Below are 6,791 nucleotides of genomic sequence, written 5' to 3' on the forward strand. Positions count from 1 at the left end.
AGGGCAGTGCTACTGACTGAAGATGTCTTTTGGCCATTCCCAAAAAGGGGGCGGGGGCGGTATTAACATGTTCTTATTATGCTCAATAGAATTGTAAATGGGCTGATTTATCAATGTCAAGCTCATACTCTGCCGGAACAACATAGGGAACTGCTGCTTTTTCCCCTTCATCCTTACTATCGTCATTTCCCCTCTACATCTTTTGAAAGTTTGTCACCTCTTGGCCCTCATCTTATGCAGTTGCGAGCACTGTAAAACCTTACCAAGACAAAAACGTCTGTGGGTCTAGTCATAGCTGCTTTCTCAATCCTCTATCGGAAAAGAGCTCAAGGACTGTTGGTTGTTCTGGCATAAGTTTGACCACGATTCCCAAGTTGATGATAATTTTTTACTGGGCATTTCTTCGGTCCTTCTGCTGAGATGTTGTATCCCTCTTAGCCCAGGTTCTCCCTAGCAATCAGGATGGGAAGCCCGCCTCCTGATCTCCTCTTGTGTGTTTTCCGACCATCAGAGGGGTTGTACCTCCTGCCAGTGTGCAGTGGGTATGTTCATCTCTCTCCACTCTCCCCCCCTCCCCTTCCACATTCCCCTCCACCTATCCTGTAGTTTAACTGACTGATGGGGCACCACAGTAGATTTTTTACAACCAACTTTTTCCACTCTCGCGGTTTCCAGCTTCATGCAGCATTGTTGGTTGGGTGCTCTGGTGCGGTTTGTTCCCTTTCTTTCAGACATCTATCGCCTTCTTTACTCACCCCTGTCTCTGAATGTTACGCTGAAGTAACACCTCTTATCTTCGGCACTTATGTGACCTGCTTGTGTTGCAATTACGTAAAAGTAGTAATACAACTAAACTAAAAAATATATCTTCCTCACCCCCACCCCTTCCCGCAACCTTCCTTTTTTGTATGTTGCTCTCTTGTCACACATCTAATCTTTGACATTTGAGTGACCCTAGTGTTGGTGAAACCTTAAAGCCTGAGATTATTTATATTATGGAACGGGAGCCGCCTCCTAGATTATCTAAATTGTGTCGATGAGGGCGTAAAACACATACATGTACATTGAGTCTATCTGTTCGGGTGATGCGTCCCTCTCAGCCCGGGTTGTTCGGTGGACAACATCAACAACCACAATGAAATCAATGCGAAAACTGCTGAGATTGTGGTTGTCCTGCTGATGCTGTTGGCGTAGGGACAACAGCAGCATCGAAAACTTGGAGTTCCTGCCCCAAGAGCGGTATTTGGATTTGAGAACACCGTCACCCCCACCCCCGCCTGTCTATGTGCTCATGTGCTCGTCATCCTGGCTGTGGAGCGGCCCCCTGAGGACTCAAGCGGAGAGGCCGACGTGAACTGCAACCAAGTACATGTAGTTCTAGAAGACGGCGAGACTTCTAGCGGACTTTCAGACTTCGGCGGCAGCGACAAAGGCCTCTTCCCGTAGACCCCAGAAGCAACGGAGTCTCAGGGAGCGCCATTCCTCACAGTCGTGAGAGATCCGTGGGACTTCGGCCAAGTCCGGCGAGCAAGTAGCGACCATCTATCTTTGAAGTCTGTGAGCTCGGAAGACTGGATCATCCACCAGGAGCGGGCGAATGAGAGGGCTGCTCTAAAGAAGGAGAACGACGACACAATATTATTTGGAATGTATTCCGATATTGCTCGTCGTCTCTCCCGGGAACGGGGAGCAGTAGGGAGCGAGATCCAGGCGGTTGCGAGGGCCAGCGGGCTCGCATCTTGTGTCTTTCAATGTCTCGTTTGGAGATAGTACACGTATTTCTTCATAATCATTATTATCTTTATTTACAGTTTCTTACATGCGACACTCGTGCCGGAGCCGCCAAACGGAGAAAGAAGAAAAAACAACTAAAACTTTAAAAAAAATAAAAATTTCCTTTTCCTTTTGAGGGCCAACAAAGAGAAATAGTCCAGAGAAGAAAAAGGGAAACATAGTTCAATATAAAAGAATAGTAAGATACAAACAGAAAAAGTGAAAAATGATAAAAAGAAAGAAGAATAAGATAGATATATAAGAATAAAGAAAAAAATGACAGTGACTCAAAAGAAAAAAGGGTATCAGAATTTATAAGAAAAATTACGAATAAGAGCCCAAGGACTGTAGGTCATACTGACATGAGCTTGACCACCTTTGTGTGTTGTTACTCTCTTTTTACACCTCTACTCTGGACACTTATGGCCTTTACAAATAAATGTACTATACTGCTATTTTGATATTAGGTAAATTTTCAAAAATGTAACAAAAAAATAACATACTGTTATTTTGTTATTATGTACATTTTCATTTTTAGATTCAGATTTTTACCCTGGATTTTTTACATTTTAATCTGCTCATTGACCAAAAATGGAACCGCACTAAGAACTGTCGTGAATGTAACCAACTTATGTTTCGCGCGCTCATATGACCTTATGTAATTGCGAGCGCCGTAAAACCCTTACTAAGCCAAACTCTGCTGTTGCCGAAGTCAGAAGGAATATGGGACACCACAGTAGATTTTTCACAACCAGCTTCTTCTACTCTCGCGGTTTTTAGCCTTATGCAGCGTATTGTTGGTGAGTGCTGTGGTCTGATTTGTCCCATTCCTTTCAGACATCTGTATAGAGTGTCTGCACATGGCATCCTTCATATGGGCGGAACACTTCAAAGCGACACCCCCCCCCCCTTCCTTCCTACCCTTTCCTCCGTTTTCTGCACACGGGCTGGCCAAACTGATGGTGACCTTGTCGGGCCATTTCTGATGGTTGTCCTGTGATGGTGCATATTATGGCCTGCTTGTTTTTATCGGGATGATCTGTGGAACTGTAGATCAATGCCAGTATTAAGCAAAATTATGGAGATCGTAAAGGTGAACGTTTCTCTTTCCTGTGCTTGAAATGTTCGTGTCTTGAATCTGACGGCACTTTTGCTTTTATTGGTGTGCCAGGTTGCGTGTGAATGTGGAATGTCGGTCTTTCGGCTGTGATGATTGTCATTTTATGAGGGTTTACACTTGCGAAGACGTGTTTCTCCACGTTCTTTTTGCCAACGTGCGAAGTGGAACGTTCGGTCATTTTTGCCATGGTATATTTCGAACATTCTTTGTCCTATGCTTGCAAGAAGATTGGGCTTGTTCCCTGCATTGTTATCAACACCATCGTGTAGATATTGACTTTGTAAAGTAATGGCTTTTCCAGCGACATGGCCATTTTCGTGCGGTTTTGTGTGTTTACAGAGTCGAAGTTTTGGGCCGAGGATTTCTTTGATCTTTGTATGCATCAGTGTTGTACTTGACTTCAGGAAAACATACTAGGTGAGTATGTGCATTGTCACTGCATGTTTGTGTGAATGTTCAGAGTCCTGCTTTTACCTAGTTTGGGATGAATTTGAATCTTGGTAGCTTTTAAAAATTTTTTTATTCCTTGTCATATTTTAATGAATTGAACGGTGGGTTTCATCTCTTCTGCGGCTCTTTCTGGTCCTGTAAGGAGTACTAAAGAGACTCTTCTTTGGGACGGTTTAAGTATTTTCTTTGTGGCATCTGATACAAGTGACCTGTAGCACACCTTCGTTGATTGAATTTTTTCCCTTTTCTCGTTCCTTTTCCTATTTGTTTTTCTGTTTCTTGAGGAGCAACGTGTGTTCTCTTGTTCTTTCCATCTTAGTTTCATTTTCTTTCTTTCTTTTCTTCCTTTGAAGCATGACACGTTCAAAGGTGATGTGTGTGACCCAGGAATATCTGCAAGTTTCACGATTCACGAGTGTGATCTTTACTGAGGCGTATGTTCGCCTATCGATGTTCTTTCCCAAAGTTGTCTTTTTTCCTACTGTTTTCTTTCCCTCTCTCTTCTTTTCCCCCTTTCTTCTTTCCTTCTGGCTTTCAACTGTACTCTGACCACCTGGTCGACTTCCATAGCTTCGAAATGGCTAATTTATGTCCGGAAAGGCGCTGAACTTGAATAATAATAGCAATAATAATAAAGTTCATTACGCAGTGCCGATATCAATTTGGCCCTCAGAGCTGTTACATAATTCACAGTCACAGCTGTGGTGAAGAATGTTTAGCATACGACGCGAGGAGACAAGCAAGCGCCCCATATCATAATCGCATTTTCCTCACTCACTCTTTCTCTGTCTGTCTGTCTGTCTGTCTGTCTGTCTGTCTGTCTGTCTGTCTGTCTGTCTGTCGCTCTCTCTGTCTCTCTGTCTCTCTCTGTCTCTGTCTGTCTGTCTGTCTGTCTGTCTGTCTGTCTGTCTGTCTGTCTGTCTGTCTGTCTGTCTGTCTGTCTGTCTGTCTGTCTGTCTCTCTCTCTCTCTCTCTCTCTCTCTCTCTCTCTCTCTCTCTCTCTCTCTCTCTCTCTCTCTTTCTCCGTCCTTTTCTCTGTCTTTCTCTTTATTTCTCTCTCTCGCTGTCTCTCACTTCCCCCCTTTTCTCTATATCTCCCTGTCTCTCTGCCACCTTTCGGTCTAGATAAAAACTCAACCCCAAGAGTTTTCCAAGTTTTGTTTCCTTTTGTGATTTTTTTATAGTCGTACCTTATGCCCTTGTTTGTTGTGACACCACACAACACTGCCTTAACTTGAAAGCCTGAGCAGAGAATAGAACGCAGGTTGTTGGCTGGTGCTCCGGTGTGGTTTCCTCCTTCTTTCCTTAAAAAAATCTCTCGTCCTTATCTCTCCTCCTTTTTTGTGTTTGTTACTCTCTTGTAACGCCTCTAATTTCGGCCACATATCATGACTTAATTGAGCTGCAAGTGCCGTGAAACGATTACTAAAACTAAAAAAAAAAAAAGCAGAATAGAACACTGGCGTCAGTGGTGTTACGGTTAGGCTGTTCATCATCACACGCAGACAACGTAAGTTCGATTCTCGTGAGCAGAGTATTACAATTTGTTATCGACCGAGAACGGAAGTCTTGTCTGCTGAGACGTTGTATACCTCTCGGTTATAGACGACCCTGGCAGGGTCAAAGCAGCCTGTCCCCTCTCATCTTTAAAGATCTAAATTGTGTCGATGAGTGCGTAAAACACTTATAAATACAATTACAGTTTGATAATAGGTGTATGCTCTTGTCCATAGCTCATGATTCTAGTTTCGACAACTTCTTAAGGAATAAGACGTCATATCAGTAGCTGAGAAAACTCTTGCTCAGCATAATCTCTCCATCTACTTCACTAGCGCCCGTCGTGGAGTTGGAGTTAGAAGCTTTGCTGTCGCACTCAGGAGACCCCAGTTCGAGACTCGAGTGGGGAGAACATTTTTTTCGAGTGTCTCAGTCTTTCTTTTGCGATGCTGTACCGTTCTAAAAAATGGTGAAATGGTATAATTATGTTTAACGCCACTATCAACACTATTAGGTTATTTAAGGGGCGGGCCTCCTAGTTTAACGTCCGTCTCCGATAGGACCGAGCCAAGAGGGAAGTTCGTGTAAAGTGCCTTTCCCAAGGTCACAACGTCGGACCGAGCTGAGGCTCGAACCCCCGAACTCGCAATCTCACGATTACGAGTCCGGTAGCCTTACCAGAAGGCTACCGACCACCTACCCTTCTCAGCCCGGGTTGGCCCTGATAGGCATTGTTGGGTGGGAAACCCGCCTCCTTAATGATATAACCTGTGTTGATTGGGGCGTACAAACACATTTTGAAAAGTTTACTCTCTTACTATTTCTGTCCTGGGGTAGAGTCTCCACTTCAGTCCTGCTGTTTTTCATCTCCTTTGGGTCCGAATCTATGTCAATTCTTTTAGTTTTAGGCCTTTCTTTCGTGTTCAGCTGTCAACAACTGCAACAATTTTATGTTTGTTCGTCCACGGGAGGCACGTCACAGCCGTGAACTGTCGTGTCGTCCTGGGATCGTGCAACTGAAAAATATATTATGCTCATGCCTTTAAAAATGTGAATTATTGAACACATTTTGACAAACAAAATGGCCGGCTGAGTTTCTGGAAATCTTTGGTTTATTGGTTCAAACATTCAGATTACGGAAGACGCGTTCCTCTAGAAAATACCCACAGGAGGTGATGCATTTTAAATCCCTATGGACCCTATTGAGATTTGGGAAGCAGCTTGCTTCTATCTCGGGATATTATATTTGTACTTCCCTGTGCGGGACTCAACCTGCCATCTTATGTAAGCGAGGCAACGAGCCTATCCATTACACCGCAAAAACACCGATTTCAAGCATTGTCTGTTATAGCCTGGTACTGTAATACGACAAAACAGTTGACCAACGTTTTTATCCATGAGTTATCGACAATGAAAATTATAGGCGTGTGCAGTAGACTTCTCTCATTTTCCTCACAGTCGGTATGTTAGTGTTTTAGTGCCTTTAAAATGGCAGCTTGCACTGTACGTTTCCCAGGAAGTTGTGATTGTTTCAAAATGCCACCAGGTCTGCTGGGGTAATAATATAGATTGTAAAGCGCACAGAGCTTGCTGTTGAGCTGAAATTTGCACTTTGCAAATGCCATTTATTATTTATATTATAATTTTGTTCGCAACTCACTAACAAATCTGTTGGCCAACAATACTGCGGTACTTGGCGTATTCCACTCTTGCAATTAGTTACATGTTTTCGCGAAGCCTGGAGAGGTGTAAAGCTCACTTCGCTCAAACAAGTTAACGGACTGAAACATGCATTTACAATGGTTGGTGTCGTATAACTTTCTCGGACAATAGAACGCTCATGTTGTGTGTGAGCTGTGTGTTGTTTCTTGACTGAGTTGAACGCCCTGAGAGCGAGAGGGGGAGGTGCTCACGGGATACGCAAACAGACACACACGCAAACAGTAACCCC

The sequence above is a fragment of the Aplysia californica genome, unplaced genomic scaffold, assembly GCF_000002075.1.
Source record: "Aplysia californica isolate F4 #8 unplaced genomic scaffold, AplCal3.0 scaffold00173, whole genome shotgun sequence".
NCBI classification, from domain to species: Eukaryota; Metazoa; Mollusca; class Gastropoda; order Aplysiida; family Aplysiidae; genus Aplysia; species Aplysia californica.